The sequence below is a fragment of the Crocuta crocuta genome, unplaced genomic scaffold, assembly GCF_008692635.1.
Source record: "Crocuta crocuta isolate KB4526 unplaced genomic scaffold, BGI_CrCroc_1.0 scaffold18, whole genome shotgun sequence".
Lineage (NCBI taxonomy): Eukaryota > Metazoa > Chordata > Mammalia > Carnivora > Hyaenidae > Crocuta > Crocuta crocuta.
Window position 1 is genome coordinate 1,931,712 of NW_027532589.1, and position 23,046 is coordinate 1,954,757.

The 23,046-nt window shown below is 36.4% G+C and overlaps 1 protein-coding gene across 1 annotated transcript in view; it reads left to right on the top strand.

Moving 5' to 3' along the window:
- DPP10 (dipeptidyl peptidase like 10) overlaps positions 1-23,046 on the top strand; it is a 306,345-nt gene that overhangs the window by 164,016 nt on the left and 119,283 nt on the right. The window contains exon 4 of the mRNA XM_077779630.1: positions 21,354-21,474. The gene's annotated coding sequence lies outside the window, so the exon portion shown is untranslated. The remainder of the gene's footprint in view (positions 1-21,353; positions 21,475-23,046) is intronic.

Consider the following 23,046-nt stretch of genomic DNA (forward strand, 5'->3'; position numbering starts at 1 on the left):
CCTCTGTGTGTGTGTATATATATGTATATATACATATACATATATATGTTTTATAGACACACATAAATATGTATATGTATACTACTGATACTTGAATTTTATACACACACACACACACACACACATAGTGGATAAACAGAATATATATGTCTTGTTCTCTGAAGTATGTGTTAGCAATGATTATATAGAATGGTAAGAGGTTCTACCTCTGCTATAAATATGAAATATAACTGGGAACAAAGGTGACAGAAAATAGAGGGGTGCCTGTGTGGCTAAGTTGGTTAAGTGTCTGACTTTTGATATCAGCTCAGGTCTTGATCAGGTCATGAGTTCAAGCCCCATATTGAGTTCCACACTGGGCATGGAGCATACTTAAAAAAAAATTAAAAAAAATAAGTAAAAATAAGTACCAGTTCAAAGTAGTATATTAATAGGTAATTTAGTCTTTAAAATATATATGAGAGGCATCTGGGTGGCTCAGTTGGTTAAGCCCCCAGTCTCAGCTCAGGTCATGATCTCACAGTTCGTGGGTTCAAGCCCCACATCAGGCTCTGTGCTGACAGCTGAGAGCCTGCAGCCTCCTTTGGATTCTGTGTCTTCCTTTCTCTCTTCCCCTCCCAGACTCATGCTCTTTCTCCCTCTCTCAAAAAAGAATAAACATTAAAAAAAATAAAATAAATATTTAAAATATATTTAATTGTTTTATTATTAAAAGAGAAATTATAGTTTGAGAAAGAGCAATATATTTAAAGCTGAATAAAAGAACTCTAGTTTGGTTCTTCAGTTTCCTTGTGAGGGGTTAAAAAAAATACTGATCTTGAAGATGAATGTTAAAAGAGTTTGGTCAGGGTGGTGCCTGGGTGGCTCATTAAGTTAAGCTTCTGACTCTTGATTTCTGCTCAGGTCATTATCCCACAGTTCCTTGGATTGAGCCCCATGTGTACTATCAGTGCAAAGCCTGCTTGGGATTCTCCATCTCCCTTTCTCTCTGTCCCTCATCTGCTCATGTTCTATCTCAAAATAAGTAAATATTGAAAAAAATAATATGGTCAGTATCTTGATTCTAATGTGTTCTGATATGAACAGTAGAATGAAGATAATTATATATAGAATTTCATACTCAAAATCTTTATTCCAAATTACCCTAATAATTATATTTTCTATCCCAGAACTAAACTAGAACAAGGAGGTGAACATAGTGAAACTTGGCTATTCGTTTAAGAACAACAACAAAAAAGCTTGTTCACTAATTTCTTTGACTTCTGTTTATGTTATCCAAATTCAATATCTTCCTAAAGAAATTTTCCTTAGAAAACTTATAGCATACTCTGTTTTTTTTCTAATGAAGTTTATGTCTCTCAAAAAGCTGTGTCCTGTCCCCAGAAAGGTAATGTCGTATGTCTAGTGGCATATCAGTTCTTTAGATTCTTTGAACTACTGTTGTCCTTAAGTGTAAATCACCGTCACTGTTTTGAAATTATGTTGTTTTCCCAATAACAAGAGATTCAGTCTGAAAAGGAAAAAGGAAAAGTATTATGGAATATGATTAATGTCATACTGAAAAATATTTTTCCATTTCTAGAACCTTCTTCAATTAAAAGAACTTTGACTAAAGTTGAATAAATAATTCCTCGCCTCAGATATGTAAGAGTGAGCTGTTATCAAAACAAGTGTCATGTGAATTCACCTTTAAACTCCAGATAAAACATTAAGAAAACAAAACAAAATGAAACTACCCAAGGATTCTGGAGATTGAACAAAATCATGTGAATTTGGGAAGGAAGTGGAAATTTGTAGTAAAGTGAAAGCAAAGTGGGAGTCCTCCATTTTGTTTGTTTTCCTTAAGGTTTTATCTTAAAAACAGCTATATTTGAGACAGAGGTGGGTATGTGGGGAGGTTACCCTCCAAAAGGAAAACCCACTACCTTCAGACAGGAGACCATGACCCCCAGAGTGAGGGAGAAACCCTGAGTTAGAGAAGAGGTGGGACCAGTTGTGTAAACTCAGCCAACACTATGACTGGACCTGAGCAACAAATATTTGAATTTTCAAGCCAAGTCTTTAAAGTCACTTTTCTGTGTTCCTTGAGAGGAAAATAAATGCATACAAAGAAATGAAAAATCTAGGATATATCAATATAGAAATGTGTGTGTGTGTGCTGTATTTTATACACACATATATAAATATAGTAAAAAAATGGACATTGGACATTTCTAGAATTGAAAAATACCTAAAATTAAAAACAACAACAACAACTAGGTGGGATTTGGAGCAGGATGGAAATGACAAATCAGTCAGTGACATACAGATCAATACATACCATTCATTCTGAAAAGAGTGAGATTACAAATTAGAGTCTCAGGGACCAGCAGGAAAATTACAGAAAGTCTCACATTATGGTAACTGGAATTTTAAAAGGAGAAGAGAGCAGAAGAAAACAGAAAAACTCTTTGAAGAAATGATAGCCAGATAACCTAAAATTATTAAAAGACATAAATGTACATATTCAAGGTGTTTAGTGCCCACACTCCCCCAAGGAAAAGCCATAAATTCCATGAGAACCACTCCAGAGCACATAAGTAGTCAAACTGTTGAAAACTAAAGATAAAGAGAAAATATTGAAGCTTCCAGGGAAACACCATAACATGTTAGATACAAAGGGACAACAGTTAGAATGCCTGCAAATTTCTTGTCAGAAACCATGGAGAATCAAGGTGAAATAAAGACAATTTCAGATAAAATAAAATAAGATAAAATAAGGGAATTTGTCTCATCATGACCCATGCTACAAGAAATGTTCTTCAGTCTAAAGAAATATGATACCAGAGGAAATCAGATCTTAGGAATGAAGGAACAGCAGAAATGTTAAATGTACAAGTAAACATCAAAGACAAAGTTGTGTATTAGTTTCTTTATAAAATGTGTATTTATTAAAAGCAAAAATGGTAACAAGTCTTTGAGGGTATACAGTGTATGTATGTTTGATGCTCTTGACAATAAGAACAATAAAAAGTGTGAGAGAGTAAGAAACTGTACATTTCCAACATTTCTATATTTTTCATGAGCTTATTAGCTTCCCTAATGATAACTTATACGTGGCACTTCAAGTTGTTAGTTGACTAATAAAAATCAAATTGTCTTGAAACTTTAGAATTTAAGGGTATATGATTGTATATTTCCATCCAACAATAGGTGCAACCATGCATTCATAAACAACATTCCTGTTTTTGTTAAAATTTTTGTTCTGAGTCCTTTTGAGAAATTATGACAAGGCATTTTGAGAATGCCTCTTGGATGATCCCTGATTTATATTGGTTTCAACTTTTTTCTAGAACATTTGGAAACCTTTGAGATTTCAGTTAATGGTCCTATTTCCAAAAACTAAGCTGAATTGTCTTGTTAGCTCAATCAGTTTTAATCATATAGTTAATAAATTACTTCAGCTTTCCTAGTAGCATTAATTACTCCCAAAGGTCAAGACCTTCAAAAATTTAGTGAATAAAACGTGGGAAATTTTTGCTGAAAAAAATAGACACTTGAGTTTTGAAAGAACAAGAAGTTTGTTGTTAGAATCTGCTATATGTTAATCATTCTAGAGCATTGGTTGGAGTGAAATTCTAGAACTGCGGAACCTATAAAATCCAGAAGTAGAAGGTGATAAGTCAAGAAATACTTTGAACAAAACTGCAATGGATATAGCACAGTAACATGCAGATAAGGCTTGTCAAATGCATCTCTTTTAATTAATTAATTTATTTATTTTGAGAGAGAGAGGGAGCACAAGTGAGAGATGGGGGGAGAGAGAGAGAGAATCCTAGGAAGGGTAGATAGAGAGAAAAGAAGAGAGAAAGAGAGAAGGAGAAAGAGAGAAGTAGGGCTTACTCAAAGTGGAGTCCATGCTCACATTATGTGGGGCTGGTGCTCACATGGAGCAGAGCTTCAGCTCATCAGTAGTGAGGCTCAAGCTCACCCCATGTGTGACTTGAGCTCACAGACTGTGAGATCATGACCTGAGCCAAAGTCAGACACTTAACAACTGAGCCACCCAGGCGCCCCTAAATGCATCTCTTTTTAAAGGGAGAAAATAGTGGGTTTTTCTTGAAATCATGGTTGCTTGATTGAGAGTCTGCAACTGGTGTATGTCTATTCATAGAAAATGAAAAGAGACTTTACAAAACAAAAAAAAAGTTATTGGAAAGACATTTAGTCATGATTTGACATGTTTTCTCAGGAAGTTTGGCTTGTTATATCAGAGAATCTAAAAGATAAAAAGAAAGCGATGTGCTAGGATAGAATGAGTCTGGCTCTGTTGATCTGGTGGCTATATATTTGTGGGGTTTTTTTAATGTTTATTTATTTATTTTGAGCGAGAGAGTAGTGAAGGAGCAGAGGCAGAGACGGGAAGAGAAGGAATCCCAAGAAGTTTTCAGCTGTCAGCACAGAGCCCGAAGCAGGGCTTGATCCCATGAATTGTGAGATCATGACCCAAGTAGAAATCAGGAGTTGAATGCTTAATCAACTGAGCCACCCAGGCACCCCATGGCTATACATTTGATGGGATTGTAAATTGAGACTCTGGATTTTTGTGCGTCTCAAATGGAGTTTGGGGTAACTCTAGCAGGTGTATGTAGGATGGATGTGTCCCAGTGTCAGGGGCTGAGTTGAATGGAGTCCACTGAAGTGACTGTCCTTCTAATAAAGTATTGAAATGCTAACCCATTACAATTGTGGGTATGAAAAGAAAAAGCTGTATAATAGTATGGATAAGAATTGTTAGAATTTTAGAATTTATTTATTTATTTTAGACAGGGGCGGGGAGGAAAGGGCAGAGAGAGAATCCAAACAGTTCTATGCTCATCTGGGAGCCCAATGCAGGGCTCAGTCTCACAACCCTGAGATTTTGACTTGATCCAAAATCAAGATTCGGAAACCTAACCAACTGAACAACTCAGGCACTCCAGGATACGAATTATTTTTGTGGATTTTTAGTAAACCATGGGTATGTGAGGAGACACACAGGATAAGAAAGATCAGAGTTAAGTTCTCATGCATGACTTGAAAGGCCTATGAAAATTGTCATCCAAGGGGAAAAGAATGGAAAGCTGACTAGTGAAGCCCGTCTGGGAATGAGGTTTCCCTGTTAAGTATCATGTTGTGGAGTAGATATGCATTGAAGTCAGGATAATATGCATATCAGGATAATAAATACAAATCAGTTGGTTTGGGAGATGCTCACCCATGTTTCTAAAGAAAATATGAGCATGTTCTAAATTGATCACATTTATTCCAGTCAATCCTTAACATTTGATTTCTTTAAGATGAAATTTGTGATTGTTACTGAACTTTGAGGACATAGAGTTGACGCACATCTTAGAGAAGTACTATACAATTTGAGAGCTATGAAAATAATTGGTCCTTAAAGATGCTAATAGTGATCCAAATACCAGTTTATTTTTCTTTAAGAAATAGGACCTATTTTAAAATGCAGTTTAAGATTTTTCCCATAGAATATTTAGCCTGCAAGATAATTTTGATTACAAAAAATCATGATCAAGTGCATTTAAGAAATGCAATATCATGAAACTCAATGATTCATAATGGAATAAGCAAAATTTTTGAAGAATTATAAATTAAAAGGAAATAGAAAGAAAGAAGGAAGGAAGGAAGGAAGGAAGGAAGGAAGAATAATTTTGTTTAATTCAGTGTTCTGTGATATTGCCCTAGACCAAGGGTCAGTAAACTTTTTCTGTAAAGGTCCAGATAGTAAATATTTTTTTATTTTAAAATTGAGAGAGTGTTATAAAGGTACTTATGTAACAAGACAGAAAACAAATTACCATAACATTTTATTGACGTAACTCAAAATCATAATTTTGTACAAGATTTTGTACAAGATTTTGTAATACATGTCTACTAATGAGAATACTGTTTTTGTGGGGAATCTTTTGACTTAATTGAGATCCCAAGTAAGTGTCCCCTCTCATCAAATCACAAATGTTGGTCTGCAAAAACCATTCATAGCTTGTGAACCATGCAATATCAAAGAAAGGCTATAGCTTGCTCATTTGCCATAGTTTGTAGAACCCTGTCCCTGACCATGGCATGTGTTTACATATAATCCCTACTTGTTAGAACTAGTGTTCTAGGATATCACTTCTAATATCCTAGTCTAATTTGAAGAGCCAGAGATTGGTAAATCTGATTGGCATGAACCTCATTTATAAAGGCTTTTTTTTTTTTTTTTTTTTAATGGGGTGGAAAAGTTAGATTCTAAAGAAACAATACAGAGCACTGAGCAGCTTGAGGTGTGAGAAAAGAATCAGGAGTCATTGACAGGGCTGCTTGGAATGATATCCTCAAGGGAGACCCGGTTCTCTTACAGCAAAGAGATAGAAGGAACTTTCAGAGAAAAAACAGGGGAATCGGTTGGTTTGAGAGTACCTGCTTTCAAAGGTAGGGTGAAAGAGTATGGAAGCAGGGGGCGGGGGGGTTGTCCAAAGGTCTGGGAGTGGTAAGCATTATTATTGTGATGACAGCAAGGTGGAGGGTCAGTTGTTAGTAACAACAGGTATGATTTTGAGATTACTGACACAATTTGGAATAAGTAATAAGTGAGAGCTCTAGTTGATTAAGTCCAGATGGGGAAGGTAATCTGAAAGCCTGGGGCAAGGAGACTTAATTGTTCTGAGGATGGGATCCTAAGGAAGTCTGATGGTCTTCTTTGGCCGGATACATGCTATTATAAAACATTCTATTGTTTAAACTATGTGAAGGTTTCTGGACAGAAGACTTGCAACCTAAATATTTTGGGGTAATAAGTAAAAAAATCCTGGGTATATTTCCTCACATCTCAGTCTCAAAAACTCCTTTTTGCAGTTCTCTTTTTCATCCTTCTCCTTATTACTTTTAAATTATCAAAAGAAAAAAAATCTTTTCAGGGAGACTGTTCTGAAAGTTATCTCAATCAAGCCATGATCACTTTCATCTTTTCTTATCCNCTCCTTTTTGCAGTTCTCTTTTTCATCCTTTTTCATTACTTTTAAATTATCAAAAGAAAAAAAATCTTTTCAGGGAGACTGTTCTGAAAGTTATCTCAATCAAGCCATGATCACTTTCATCTTTTCTTATCCCATTCTCCATTTACAAACCCAGAAATGGATAGGCACTGGTGATGGCCTCCCAGAATCCCACCTCCTCAATCCATCATATATCTCTTCAAGAGTTATGGCACCCAGTCAACAGTGGCAGCTGAGTTTGGACTTTCTCCAAAAGCATCTTGCTCTCTGTCTAAACATCTTCTTTTCTCTTTCTTTTTTTAAGTTTTTATTTAAATCCTAGTTACTTAACATACAGTGTAATATTAGGTTCAGGTGTACCGTATACTGATTCAACACTTCCATACATCACCCAGTGCTCATCACAAGTGCACTCCTTAATTTGCATCACCTATTTCCCCCCTGCCCTCCATCCACCTTCCCTCTGGTAACCTTCACTTTATGCTCTGTAGTTAAGAGTCTATTTCAAGGAACCTGGGTGGCTCAGTCAGTTAAGGGTCTGACTCAGCTTCGGTCATGATCTCACCGTTCCCGGGGTCAGGCCCGAGATGGGCTCTGCACTGTAGAGTGGAGCCTATTTGGGATTCTCCTTCTTCCTCCCCCTCTGCCCCTACAGCTCTCTCTCTCTCTCTCTCTCTCTTTCTCTCTCTCTCTCAAAATAGAAGAAAATTAACAAATAAAAAGAGTCTATTTCTTGGTTTGCCTCTCTCTTTTTTTCCCTCTGCCCATTTGTTTTCTTTCTTAGATTCCACATACGAATGAAATCATATCATATTGCATTTTCTTTTCTGTTTGTCACTGTTTTACCTGTTCTAACATGAAAGTATTATATGCATCACTTAGAAACACACCTACCTCCCAGTAATGGCTAATATGAAAAGTAGTCCATTTTATCACAGGGTGTATTATCTGTCTACTGTATTTAATACCTGTAGAATCAGGACATCCATGTGGCAACAGTGTTCAGTCTGAGATAGGCTTTGCCTTAGTTATTAATATTACAGTACCATTGAGATCCCGTTTCACTTGCTAATGCTCAACCAGAACAGAGTACAGAAAATAATAGTTCAGATGAATTCAAAATGAAATGAAAGATTGTAGGATCATGATTTAAGATATTCAAGACACTTTATCCATCCTCGTATCTCCACATGTGGACTAATATCTTGGTCAGTTTTTAATTTGCACTATTTTTCAGAATGATCATCCAAACCACTAAAAGGAAAATTGTAAAGAAAGTACCTCCTTATCTTCATGTTTCCCATACTTTTCTCTAGTTCTCAGATAACTCTTTGATATCTAGTCTCACTGCCTCCTATCACACATCTCTTTGCCTTTTCATCTCTCTTACTTTTTATGTTTTTTTTCTGCTCACAGTGTTTTCACTTTCAGATCATCTAAACTCATCTTTCCTCATGCTATCTCCTCCCCTTGGAATATCTTTTGACCTTTCTCTGCCTGGAAGCATCTACTGGAACTCATAGGCTCAGCTAGAATGCCATGTCTCATCTGAAACCTTTTCTGTATGGTCATGGGTTTTTCACTAAAAGCTAAAATTCTCTTCGGACTTATTTCAGTTAGTGAAAACAGGTATGATGGTAAGTCTTTTGCAAAAGTCAAGTGGCCTAACACTTCTGGAAACTGGGGGAAATCGATATTTCATGTCTTTGAAGTACATTCCAGTGATACTGTGTGCACCACTATAGTACAGAAATGCCATATTTTGTTAATTAGCTTTTTTCTTATATTTCTTATTTTAAACTGTGACTTCCTCAGCAACAGGGACTAAGAGTTAGTGATATCATAGACGTGGTACATGTTGTGAGTGCCATAGAATTGCAAATGAATGAGTTAAATAAAAAGTGTACAACCATCGTCCCTCTATGTATACCCCTCCCCAGCCCTATACATAACATGCTATCTTTATTTCATCTTTAAACCTTCTTCATTAAGACAGTTAAAATATTTTCCCAATAAGTATATATTATTTACATATGTCTTCAAATAATATGAAGCATGTAATATCATCTGACATTAGCTTTTGAAAAAAGTGTCATTTTGCTAGGAAGTCTATATAACCAATCTGTCCAAGGTGGGTTTTTCTGTTTTGTGTGTCAATGCCTTTCTCAGGAAGAAACAAATAAAACATGTACAGACAAAACCCATATACACGTGTGATGGCGAGTAGATGAGATTACTAAGGCAAAGGTTGCCTTATAGGTGGGTTAATACATAAGTCCTGAAGAGTATATTTTGCTCATAATTTTAGCCTAAACCATTTAGCCTTTATTCTTTATTGAACGCTGAGTAATAGAATACTTCTTTAACTGGGCATTGTCTCAGTTGAAGCACTGACCAAAAGAGGCAGTTTTTGGTTTTACTAAATGGATGTAAGTAGAGACCTAAAGGGAGGGGCAACAGTGAATAATTGATGGCAAAGAACCAAAGTTGAAATGCTGAGCATCAGAAATTGCTCTTTTACATACCTTCTTACGTGTGTTCATCCACAAAATAAAAAGTTATTAGGGTATATTGTGTTGCAATTACATATACATCAGATGTAGCATTTGATTGTACCTCATTGCAGCAGGCTGATACACTGAAGCACGAGGGACAGCTATTTCAGTAGAGCCTCATGAGGTAGGGAAATATTTCAAGTGCTTTTATTCTGAAGCCCAAGTTATGCTTGAATTGAAAGGATTCTTATCTTCAGTTTATCATTGGCTCACTTAAATTTGAGTTCACAAAAACATTTACTAGAATAAACAAATTAATTCTGGATATAGACATTGCATTACCAAGTTCAACCTTTCTATGTCATTTTATTGATACCCAGTATTTTGGGAGGATATAGTAAAAAAAGATTCAGACGTTTCTGTATTGGTTTAAAAAAATAAACCAGCCAAACAAACACCTACATTTCTTCATTTGTGGCCGAGGATGCCTTGAAATTGCATGAAATGGAATAAAGAGTCTAGAGCCGTGGGAGAATGTGCATGGGAGATAGCCAAGGCTAGTTCCACCTTCTGCGTTTTTCAATTTGTTTTCTTATCAGCGTGCTTATAAACTGGAAAGCATTAGGCACAGACTCACTGATAAGCATATGAGAATTTCTTCCAGTCTCCCTCAGCCTTCCGTCAGGGAATCTCTTTTAAGACACATGAAACGATGCTCAGCATCCCTCCTCATCAGAGAAATGCAAATCAAAACCACACTGAGATACCACCTCACACAGGTCAGAGTGGCTAAAATGAACAAATCAGGAGACTATAGGTGCTGGTGAGGATGTAGAGAAACGGGCACCCTCCTACATTGTTGGTGGGAATGTAAACTAGTGTAGTCCCTCTGGAAAACAGTATGGGGGTTCCTCAAAAAATTAACAGTAGAACTCCCCTATGACCCAGCAGTAGCACTGCTAGGAATTTACCCAAGGGATTCAGGAGTGCTGATGCATAGGGACACATGTACCCCAATGTTTATAGCAGCACTCTCAACAATAGCCAAATCATGGAGAGAGTCTAAATGTCCATCAACTGACAAATGGATCAAGAAGATGTGGTTTATCTATATAATGGAATACTACATGGCAATGAGAAAGAATGAAATCTGGCCATCTGTAGCAACGTGGATGGAACTTGAGGGTGTTATGCTGAGCGAAATAAGTCAGGCAGAGAAAGACAGGTACCGTATGTTTTCACTTATAAATGGATCAGGAGAAACTTAACAGAGGATTATGGGGGAGGAGAAGTGGAAAAATAGTTGGGGAGAGGGAGGGAAGGAAATCATGAGAGACTCTTGAATTCTGAGAACAAACTGAGGATTGATGGGGGTAGGGGAGAGGAATGGGGGTGGTGGGCATGGAGGAGGGCACTTGTTGGGATGAGCACTGGATGTTATATGGAAACCAACTTGACAATAAAGTATGAAAGAAAAAAAAGAACGTAGGAGTCCCCATTCGAAATAAAAGGAGTCATAATACAAATATAAAAGCAGACCACTTTAGCAACGGAGGCTTAAAGTGCATATGCACCAGGGTTTATTTTTTTGTTTTTTTTGTTTGTTTGTTTGTTTGTTTGCGAATCTTGGGATGGATGAAGGGGAGGGCAGCTAGCTGCAGGAAAAAAAAGAGAGAGAGAGAGAGAGAAGTTAATTCAGTTTGCCCCCAGTATAAAAGATGGTGAAGGGCTTTCCTTACCCATGAGGGTTTGGCGTTAAACTGTTGCTTGCCATCTGGCAATTAGGATTCCTGGAAGTAAGCAAGAGAAATAGTCAGGTTCATTTCAAGAGAAAATGAATTCACTTAAAGAGTGTCTGAAAGTTGTCGGGATCAGTGAGAAGGCTGGAATTCCAGGAATAGAAAATGAGCAGGAGCCAAGAGGAGCCAGGCATTGTGGAACACTGGAGTGTGGTCAGGAAAATGTGACTGGGATGCTGCAGGAAATGTGATTAGGATGTTGAGCTGGCAGTAGTACATCAGTGGGCATTTTGCCTCCACCTTTGCTGGACCCTTGAGGATTTGCTGTTGCTCTTGTGAATAATTTCTCACCTGCAACTTTATTCCTTCAAGATTCAGAGTCATAGGTGGTATCATGACCTAGATGTGTTTATCTTGCTTTTTGTCTTTATGATTAGAGGTTAGGTTCTGCTCCCTGTCCCCTCCCAGTACTCACACAATGCAAGAATTTTACAAAATAAGTGCAAGTCAGATCTGTGTGGCCAAATAAGGGGAAAAAAGGTACATTTTGTACATTACATGATGATATAGAGAAACAGAGGGTAAAGTCATTAATTTACCTTCTTCAAAAGCTTAAGCTTCATTTCAGGATAACTGGATAGGAATGTTTGGTTTTCCTGAAATTATAATAATATTTTAAGGCCAATACTTACTAGCTTCAATTAGTTTTGTCAAAGTTGAGCATCTATGTCCACGTACATAGAACAACATTTATGACCTGATCTGGGTTCTTTTAATCCTATAGACCGCCATGAAAAGTAATAATACCAGCACACTATAAATGAGGAAACACTATCAGAAGTGAAGTAAATGAAGTGCCCAGTTTTACAAAGAATTCTATCAGGATTAGGTCTCATGTCTCTCTGATAAAAATCCCATTCTCTTTTGCTTTTCTTTTTATTTTCTATTTTCAGTTCAACTGTCATGACACATCTTAAGCAGTACCCGTACATTGGCTTTATTTTTTTTTTTTTTGTTATCTACCACACTTACATTAATTTGTATATGCTTCTATTGGGAAATCACATTGAGTCGTGAGATCTTGTCTTTTTACACCCAAAGCTCAGTGCAGTGCCTAGCATACAAATGGTGGCAGATGCATACATGCTTGGCTTTTGATGGAGAACTAGAAGGGAAGAAAGGCAAGAAGATATGAGGTGAAGGAGAAATGACAGAGGAATACATGGGTAGAGGAGGAAATGGATACACAGTGGCTAGGTCACACCATCTTTAGCATTTGACACACAAGTCAGTATATAAGGTTATTTTTAATAATGTAATAATATTGATAACTGTCTTCGGTAGGTCTCATTTTATTACTGGAGGCCTATAAATATTTTTATTCATTTCAATTATCAAAATGTTCCATTTATCATAAGGCCTTCTCTTACCTAGATGAGTTTGACAAACTGACATTTCTAACAGATACTCTGCCATTGTTACATTTCACTGACTGGAGCATACTGTCAGTTGTCTGTTTGCTAACTTTTATCTGGGGTCCATTTTTCTCCTACAAAGGCATGGATGAAAGGGCTTTGGAACTGGGAAATGACTTACGTAATTATGAATTTAAGACAAAGGGACATATTTTACTTCTTTGAAAATGCATAATGTTCTGTAAAGTTTCTAGGAAATAAGAACTCTTTGAAAGGGCTTCCTAATATGAATAATTGCAAATGTCAAGGGATGAGAGTTCTCTGATAGTGATTATATCTCTAGAATGTCAGGTACTGGTGCAAAGGTGACATGAATGATTTGAGTGAGTTGTTCTATATCCGAGAGATGGTCCTGCAGAGAAATGAAAGTAGTACTCTATAACCTACAGAGAGATTTATTCAAAGCCAAAATGTCAAAGGTAATCAAACTATTTAACTTGTGCTCATAGCTTTACTTTGCATTATATAAACGGACACTCAGAATTTATTACATCCTGGCAAATTAAAGAAACAGAATTTTTATGAAGTTGAATGGTGTACTGTAGTTTTCAGTGAAATATTGGTAATCTTTATGGTAGTATTTTAAATGAATTATGATTACACATAAATATTCTGCAAATTGTTTTTTTTTCCTTTTTCTTTAGGTTTAACATAGAAGCAGTATACTTCCATGTACACAGTGTTCAGAATAGAAACCAGAACCCCTATTCTGTCCTTTACTCATCACTGTTCCCCTCCAAGGGTCATCTTTGTCCTGACAATAATATTATTGGTTACTATAAAGAGTGCTGCTATGAACAGTCTTGTATATATCCCTTGACATATATACATACACATATGTGTGTGTGTGTGTGTGTGTGTGTGTGTGTGTGTGTGTATGAGTGGTTGAAAATAGAAACTCTGTTCTTGGAAAGTAAAAGGCAAGCAAAAGTTCCACACAAATTTTGGAATTGTGTTGGGCCAGGGAGTATGATTAAGTTGAAGTGTAATTGGTGGTCCAGAAGCCAGAAGGAGCCAAGGGCATGGTTGATTGAATGTTCAGATTCTCACTGGGCAGGGTAAAAGGTGAGAACTGCCTGTAATTTGAAGGGTATGAAACTAGTGTTAAAACCTGCAGTGATTGACTCTGGAGAGTGAAGCTTTAAAGGATCCAAGTGAGAGATACTGAAACATTGGCAATGGAATTCACAAATACCTTAGACATAAGCAGGACATCATATGTTAGGAATAATTACTCCATTTTTACAATTATTATACCTATTAAACAGAATATTTGAACTATCCTTCTGCCAGGAGTCTCTCGTTTCCATCTTCCATTCATTTATTGCCACCAATTATTTTCCTAAATATTTTCCTAATTACTCACCTGCTCATAAACAACTTATAGCTGTCAATTATTGAAAACCTAGAATTCCAACCATTTGGTCTAGCACTCAAGCTGTTCTATGGCTGGTTACCATCTTAACTTTTATTTATTTTTTTCAAAGTTTGCTTATTCTGAGAGAGAGAGAGTGTGTGTGAAAAGGAAAGTCAGAGAGATAGATAGAGAGACGGAGAGAGAGAGAGAGAGAGAAAATATTCCAGGCAGGTTCCATGCTGTCAGCACAGGGCTTAAACTCACAAACTGTAAGATTACGACCTGAGTTAAAATCAAGTGTCAGACTCTTAGCCAACTGAGCTAACCAGGTGCCCCAATTTTTAGACAGTCATAGGTATATAGAGGTGTTCCTGAATCTTTAAGAATAAATAAATTGGGGCGCCTGGGTGGCTCAGTTGGTTAAGCGTCAGACTTTGGCTCANTTAAGCTTTAGCTCATTCTGTTCCTTGAGCCTAGCATTTCTTTTCTCTACCTTCCTAATCCCATGTAATCACTCCTTGTCTTTTATGATGCTGTTTGAATTCAGTATCTCATAAACGTCTCATGAATCACTTCCCCCACCTTGAGCTCTACCACTCGTGCCTAATCCCTTGTAATATGTATTTTTTCTTCATTCGATTTTAGGAATTTACCTACCTATCACTCACATAAAATTATAATCTTCTTGAAGATAGAAACTGCACATTAAAATCTTTATAGCCCCAGGCACACCAAGCAGAGTGATTTTGAACAAGAAATTGCAAATTGGCTTTTAAAAATTTGGGGAATTAAACTAAATTATTTTATTCATGGGGCATACACATGCAAAACAATTTATCATTGGTTCTCAGCAGGAAGTGTTTTGCTCCTCCCCTCCAGGGACATTGGGTAATGTCTGGAGACATTTTGGTTGTCACAACTGAGAGACGGGGCTATCACTAGTATCTTGTATGTAGAAATAAGGAATGCTGCTAATCATCCCACAATGTCAGGGTAGTCCTCCACAGCAAAGAAATATCCAGGCCTCCAGGCACCGGGGTGGCTTAAGTCATGGTACTACAGTTCATGGGATCAAGCCCTGCATTGGGCTCTGCCATGAGTACAGAGCCTGCTTAGAATTCTCTCCCTCTCTTTCTGCCTCTTCCCTGCTCATTTTCTCTCTCTCTCTCTCAAAAATAAATAAACTTAAAAAAAAATATATCCAGTCCTTAATGTCAGTAAGTTGGAAAACCCTGCTATTCCAAGAAAACATCCTTCCTTTATCATTAGTTTCATATTTAAAGGAAAAAAATTAGAGGTGCCTGGGTGGCTCAGTTGGCTCAGTTCATGATCTCATGGTTTGTGAGTTCAAGCCCCGCATTGGACAACTGTGCTGACAGCTCAGAGCCTGGAGCCTCCTTCAGATTCTGTGTCTCCCTGTCTCTCTGCCTCCCCATGCTCATGCTCTGTCTCTCAATAATAAATAAAAATGTTTAAAAGAATAAAAATAAGAAGAAGAAGAATCACCTACTGTCCATGTAGAGCCTATATGCCTGACTAATTTCTCCATCACTGTCATTATTTTTTATTATCACTGCAATTATTGTTGGTACTTTATTTATACATTTACTAACCTTTATAATTTATATACATGTATAAATGTAATCAAGTCTCTTTAGTGTATTATTCCCGTCTTTTCTGTTTGACTACCTGTTTCTTATTCTTTTCTCTCACTGTATATCTACCTTCCCACACATACACCCATACTGAAAGGCTAGCATATGTTTGCAGAATCACAGACATACATATATACATATATATGGATATATATATAGATAGATATATACATATGGATGTAAATATAAACATATGTATATATGTATCTTTAAATTTCCTCATGTTTATATATATGTTTATTTATAATATTTATAAATATTGTAAACTACCACTGAACCACTATAGCTTAAGCTGACATGCGAGACCAACTGCCAATGGCAAATGTCTTCATTTCCTAACTACCAAATCTCTCCCTTTTTCAAAAAGTAACTAAAACCCATCTAGCAAAGAAGATGAGAAGATTAGTTTGCAAGAGAGTCTGGGAAATGGGAATTTGGGGCTTTGAATGGCCCACAGGATAAAAGACTGTATCGACAGGCATGGAGCCAACTACAACAGACAATGAAAGACCAGCGCATATCTGTTGGTGATATTCCTGCTAGTATAATTTTGTATTAGTATTGTCATTATTTAGTGCAGAAAAAATGGGTTCATATTGAAATATTTTTTTTGTTTTGTGTCTTTTTTCCTTTGACAATATCTCGGTGAAACTTCCAAGTCAGTTCACGTAACACTACTTTGTTTACCTCAAAGCCCGAATGTTATAACATGATACAGATGAATCATAATCCATCCAGGCATTTGCTTTGATAGGTTTTCACTTTGACTTTTCCTTTTGGCCACTATAAAGACTGCCGATATAAATATCATCCATCAGTATTTCCTACTTATTAGTGATTTTTCTTTCTTTTTTTGCCCTACAAGAGAAGGCCCCAGGTTTGGGACAGCTGATAAGGTATACTATGTTTTGTTTTCATTTGCATATCGTTTTCCCATCTGGCCACACCACTTAATATTTTTACAACCAACATAGGAAAGGACTCCATTCACCACATCCCTGCCTACTGTAATATGTTATCTGGGATAGTTTCCTAAGTATAATTTTTTCCCTAGAAAGTAAGTTACAATAGAAGGCAACCAAAGTACCATCTCAACTAGAGTGTTATAGATCCTCTAACATCATTATAGTGCATGGGGATTTTTGAACAATTCACAATTTTCTAATTTAAAATTATCATGAAAATCAGTGAAGGTAGAATAACTTTTCAGTAATATTTCCACAAAAATAGGTCTGATATTCAATTGTATTCCTGTTTAATTTTGCTGTTTTTTAAGCTCTTTAAAAGTTTGCAAGGGTCTGCTACTATCAACCGTTGTCTCTAGTTGAATCAGTCACAGTAGGCTAATTTACATTATAATTACCCTCAGTTCCAAAATCATAATGATTTTTAACATCTAATATTCATTTTTTGCTATGTGTCCTTCACAACTTGGCTATGTGCTCCAAGCTTCTTCACCCAGCAATTAAGGCCTCATGTGTCCACCATCAGAAGTATTGCGGGTGGTTATGGCAGTGGGAAGAAAAGGTGAATAATCGGCCCTTATAGACTCCTGCTCAGCAGTGATACACACTATGCCCAATTACTTGATAATGACCAACGTCAACGCGCACAATGATTAATTTCTTGGAATATTTATTACACATATCTTCTCACGATTCAGTACATAGTACTTTAATTGTCTTTCCTGTTCCCTTTCTGATATCTTTACCAATTTTGAATAATTTTGCAAGTGTATTAAGACTGTTCATTATAGGGTGTTAGGGTGGCCCAGTAGGTGAAGGGTCCAACTCTTGGTTTCCGCTCAGGTCATGATCTTGCAGTATTGTGTGTTCAGTGCCACATCCCGCTCTGCACTGGCAGGGTGGAGGCTGTGTGAGATTCTCTCCCTCTCCCTCTCTCTCCCTTTCTCTCAGCCTCTTCCCCAGTCATGCTGTCTGTTTCTCTCAAAATAAATAAATAAACTTTAAAAAAGTTAGAAGACCATTGATTTTGAAAATCTGGGTAGCTGGGCTTGCTCTATAAATTGACAGGTTAAATGGACAAATAGCTATCCATTCCTATTCGTTACACTGTTTAGGTGGCTCGTTGAAGGAATTGATTCATGGCATCAAACAATTATGACAGCTTAATCAATAACATTAGGATAAATAGCATTACGGTTTGTCATATTTTCAATGTGATTTACATCTAGTTTAAGTCCTTGATGATTGACATTTGGATCCAGTGCCCATGTAGTACCTATGAATACCTGCAGTTATCCTACTGTTAAGCTAGTGGTTAGAGTTTGTGACTATTATTTGGAACTAATATAACTTAAGAAAAATTTTTGACTATTTAAAAGAGGTCAGAAGATTATAAATGTACATCTTCATTTAGGCAGCCACAGATTTTTTTTGCCCATAGAAAAAAGATCTTGTGGACATTCCCTAGTATTTCAGCTTTCAGAAAATGGCATTAAAATTCAGATTCCATATTACTTGTTCTTTTACATTGAAGCAGATGTCAGTTTCATATGGATTCTGAATATCATCCAATCTGTTCTTCCAATATAAATGTAATTACTGGTCACTGGTTTTGGATAATTTATACATCTGCTGAAATCGTGGAGGTTTTATCAATTGTTTTGACTAAGAGTTTGTTCCCTTCAGAAAGCTGAGGGTCTGGAACTATATTACTTTAGATTAAGTCACCTCTACTCCTAAGAATAGCCACATGTCCTTAAGTATCCTGGGTATAGATGAACTGAACCGTTATTGCTCACAAGCCCTAATAGAAGAATCAAGTACGAACATGGGATTCCTTCCAAATAAGGAAGAGTTTATGTGCTTTTGTGTGTCTCTTTGTGAAAGGCAAAAAGGGGTAGTAGATAAAAGATATAAAGCTTAAGCTTTAGATGGCTAGAATACAGCTAATATTGTTTCTTGGTTATAAGGGATGGTGCAACTTGTTAAAACCAACTTCCACCCAGTTTTAAGACACCTGAGGTATAGTTCTCAAACTTTCAGCTAGGTATGATGCATGTGATTTCAATAATTCACTTTTCTTAATGTTTTATTTATTAGTGAGACAAAGAGAAACAGAGCATGAATGGGGGAATGTCAGAAAAAGGGGGAGACACAGAATTCGAAGCAGGCTACAGGCTCTGAGCTGTCAACACAGAGCCTGATGCGGGGCTTGAACTCATGAACTGTGAGATCATGACCTGAGCTGAAGTCGGTCGTTTAACCGACTGAGCCTGAGCCACCCAATAATTCACTTCTTTCCAGAGCACCTGTTTGTCTCAGTGGATTGGTTTTGGTGCAGGTCATGACATCACAGTTAGTGAGATCAGGCCCTATGTCAGGCTTCATGCTGACAGTAGAGCCTACTTGGGATTCTCTCTCTCCCTGTCTCTCTGCCCGCATATGAGCTCTCTCCCTCTCTCAAACATTTGAAAAAGAAAAAAATAAATGTATTTATTTCCTATCACTTGAAAGCTTTCTAAATGAAATGAAAGCAGTAAATGTCGTTTGTTATGAACTGTTTCCACTAATAGTACTAACACTACTACTGTTAGTATTCTACTACTACTACTAATCCATATATTACCAACATAATATGTAATGCTGGTCGATAGTTTGGGATAATTTACACATAAGCTGAAGCTAGATGCTTTTTTTTTAATTTTTTATTTAAAATTGTAGCCTCCATAAAGCTTAGTATTTTGAACCAAATTAAATGAGTTTGAGCCCTGAGTCATGCTCTGTGCTGACAGCTGAGAGCCTGGAGCATTTCAGAATCTGTGTCTCCCTCTCTTTCTCTCTCTCTCTCTCTGTTCCTCCCGTGCTTGTGCTCTCTCTCTCAGAAATGAATAAACACTTAAAAATTTTTTTAAAAAATAAAAGGAGTGAGATTTAAAAAGGTTCGGAAAGTTATCAACGTCATTCAGATTTTAAATTTATTCTGGGGCGCCTGGGTGGCTTAGTCGGTTAAGCGTCCGACTTTCGCTTGGGTCATGAACTAGAGGTTCGTGGGTTCGAGCCCCACGTCGGGCTCTGTGCTGACTGCCAGCTCAGAGCCTGTAGCCTATTTCAGAGTCTGTATCTCCCTCCCTCTCTGACCCTCCCCTGCTCACACTGTCTCTCTCTCCTAGAAATAAATAAAAACATTTTTAAAAAATTAAAAAATGAATTTATTCTGCCTGATTATAACTTTAGTCTGCTTCTCTTTTGAACACCCTGTTATAGTTTTCTTTCTCCCCACAACCTCAAAAATTCTCATTCTTACATTGGCATTCTTACCTGTAATATAAATTATATAAAGTGTTAAAATGATTAATTAGTTCTGCTGTTTATATCCTTGCCAAATCATTAGAATCAGGGTAGACTATCATGAAATTTTCTGGGCACTTAAATGATTTTTTATCATTTTTCACACCAGGATTTAAAATCTAGCACCTAATCAGAGGGTTATATCAGAAGTCCTTGTGTTTGCTCTGTTTGCTACTGTATAATGGTCCTGTAGCATGCTGGAACATGAGGCACTAGCAACTTTCCACCTTCCTAGTAGAATGTTCGATCTAGATAGCAATTTGTCTTCTGTTTGACAGTTTCTACTCCCTCCAACATGTGCATGAAACATGGTTCTCTGAAGGTTATATTATCAGATAGACCAGCAGTTTGAAATGTTTGACATTAAAAGTACTCCAATGTCAGATGCCTGGCTGGCTCAGTCAGTAGAGCATGTGACTCTAGTTCTTATTTTGTGTGTTCAAGCCCCACATTGGGTGTAGAGATTACTCAAAATTACAATTAAAAAATTCAAATATGGACTATAGGTGATTTTATTCTGAATTTATTAAAGACACATCCTTTTGGGTGGACAGATCCTGCTCATTCTCATTATTGTTCCTGTTGTGGGGGCTGTTGTTGATGATGATATTATTTTGGAAGACTTTGTGATGTGTTCAAATTAAAACTCTCTCCTGAACCCTCAAGCCCACAGTTATTATTATTGCTATGCTATTTAGCAAAGAATTGCCAGCAAAGAGTGGGCATAGCAAAGCATGTTCCATTAATCAGTGCAAGGGAATTTTGCTATTCTTTCCTTTCATCAGGGGATTTGTGAGTCAGGCTGGATGGAATCAGAAAGATTCTCTAGAAATTATTTTATTGATGGCCAAATCCATTTTCCTAAAAGTAAAGACACCAAATTGAAGCTTTTAAGCCGTCTGTTGGCTGTTACTAAAATGGCATCTGATACAGTTTATCAGTCTTTTAAGTATGCAAAGAATTACTCAAACCCAAATCAATTTTGTGTTAAAAAAAAATGAAATAGATGAAAAATTGTTGTTTCAAAAACAGATTTAAAAGCTTCAATACCGGTACTATGTAATTTCAAAATGACAATTTGATTTTGATATGATAAGGAAGGAAAGTGCCATTAATAATTGAAAGGAATGCAAATGTATGCACTAAATAAAAACAAACAGGAAGCAGGAAAATAATACGAGACTTAGGTTCTCAGCTATTATTCTATTGCATGAAAGTATTTTATTTTATTTTAGTATGAAAGTATTTTTAAAAGCTTCCTAATATGTTGGTTTTTGTTTGTTTTATATGTTTCTGGATCCAGATTTATATTTTTGAAAATAATATCTACTATCAACCTGATATAAAGAGCAGTTCATTGAGGCTGACATCTTCTGGAAAAGAAGGAATTATTTTTAATGGGATTGCTGACTGGTTATATGAAGGTGAGTTGAATAGATTTAGTTTCAAAAGAACACAAATGGCATATTTTTATACAAAATTTGTAAAACAAATCTGTTCATTCTAGAGCAAGACTTATAGCTCCATTTCTTCTTATTTTCATTCAAAATTGCCTCCATGATTTCATATCTTTGCATGCACTTGTATTTTGACTGATTGTGATTCATGTCTACTAATACAACTCCACATTGTGAGGGTGTGTGTATACTAAACACACACACACTCACACATGCATACATTTTGTTCAGATTAGATAGATTTTATTTCAGTGATGCTTATCTAATGAAAGTGAGTGATAATCTAATGTCACTCTGGAATTAGATGCTGAATTTTTCTGACTTTGGAAAAGAAGAAACAAATAACTTTAATGTTCAAAAAGTACAGGAGAGGCACTTGATTTTAGTCTTTCCCATTAAGAACAGTCTCATATTTTAAAAGCCATTGCATGGGGAGGAAAATAAAACCCACCTATAGAGTTATTTGCAGTAACTGGTGAGTCAAGTTTTCATGACAGCTAAGAATATAAAAAAAGATTCAGGTAATGAAAACCTCTGTCCAATTTGATCATTCACCAGTTTTCAGCTGGGTTTTAGGCACAGATTTCCTGGGGAAGACTCAGAGTTTGAGCTTAATACCTGGGTTTCAGACTCCACAACTCATCTTGGCAACACATCAAGATTTAAACTAAGTTATTTGTCTTTGATTAGAAATGATAAAGCTAACGATCATCTAGAAAATAAATTTTATTTCTTAAGCAATATTGTCAAATGCATCTTTCTACTTCAGAGTCAATATTTTTAATTCAGTAAGAAAAGTAAATCACTTACTTCATTCATTTATTCATCCAGTCTATCATTCAACAGATATTATTAAAGACATTATTTTCCAAGTATTTGTAAGGGTGCTGAGATACATCAGGGAACTGAACAAAGTACTACTTGAGGACCTTACGTTAAGAGAAACATTTTACTAGGTGTAGCTATTTTATTAATGAAGAGACATTGTAGCCTTTGAAATTTATATGCATATGTGCACATGTATATTTATACCTATATTTTTTGTGTATATGCCAGCATCAAATAATAAAATATTTTAGAGGCCACAGTTGATTCTGAGGAATAATGGAAGCTACTTTGGAAATATCAATAATAACTATGGTGTAAAATTAAAAAAAATTTCAAACACACAAAGTAATAAGTAGGATTCTTTGGTTCAGAGTGTCAGAAGCTGCAAAAAGATAAATTATTGGTGGGGCCTGAGATGGCCCAATGAATTAAAGAAACATCTGGAGAACAAATTTGAGACTTGGGTAGTTCTAGGAGTCTAGGTAGCAAGAACGAACCACCTTTGATGTAGAGGAGCTAGGTAAGAGCTGCCCTTTATCTTCACAGTATTGTCAGTACTGCATGAGACCCTGAGGAATGAAGAAACTGTATCAGTGCAGTTTGTGGAATTTAAGAAACAAAACAAATGAACAGAGGAAAATGAGAGAGAGAGAGAGAGAGAGACAGACGCAAACCAAGAAACTCTTATCTCTCTCTTACCCCTAGAGAACA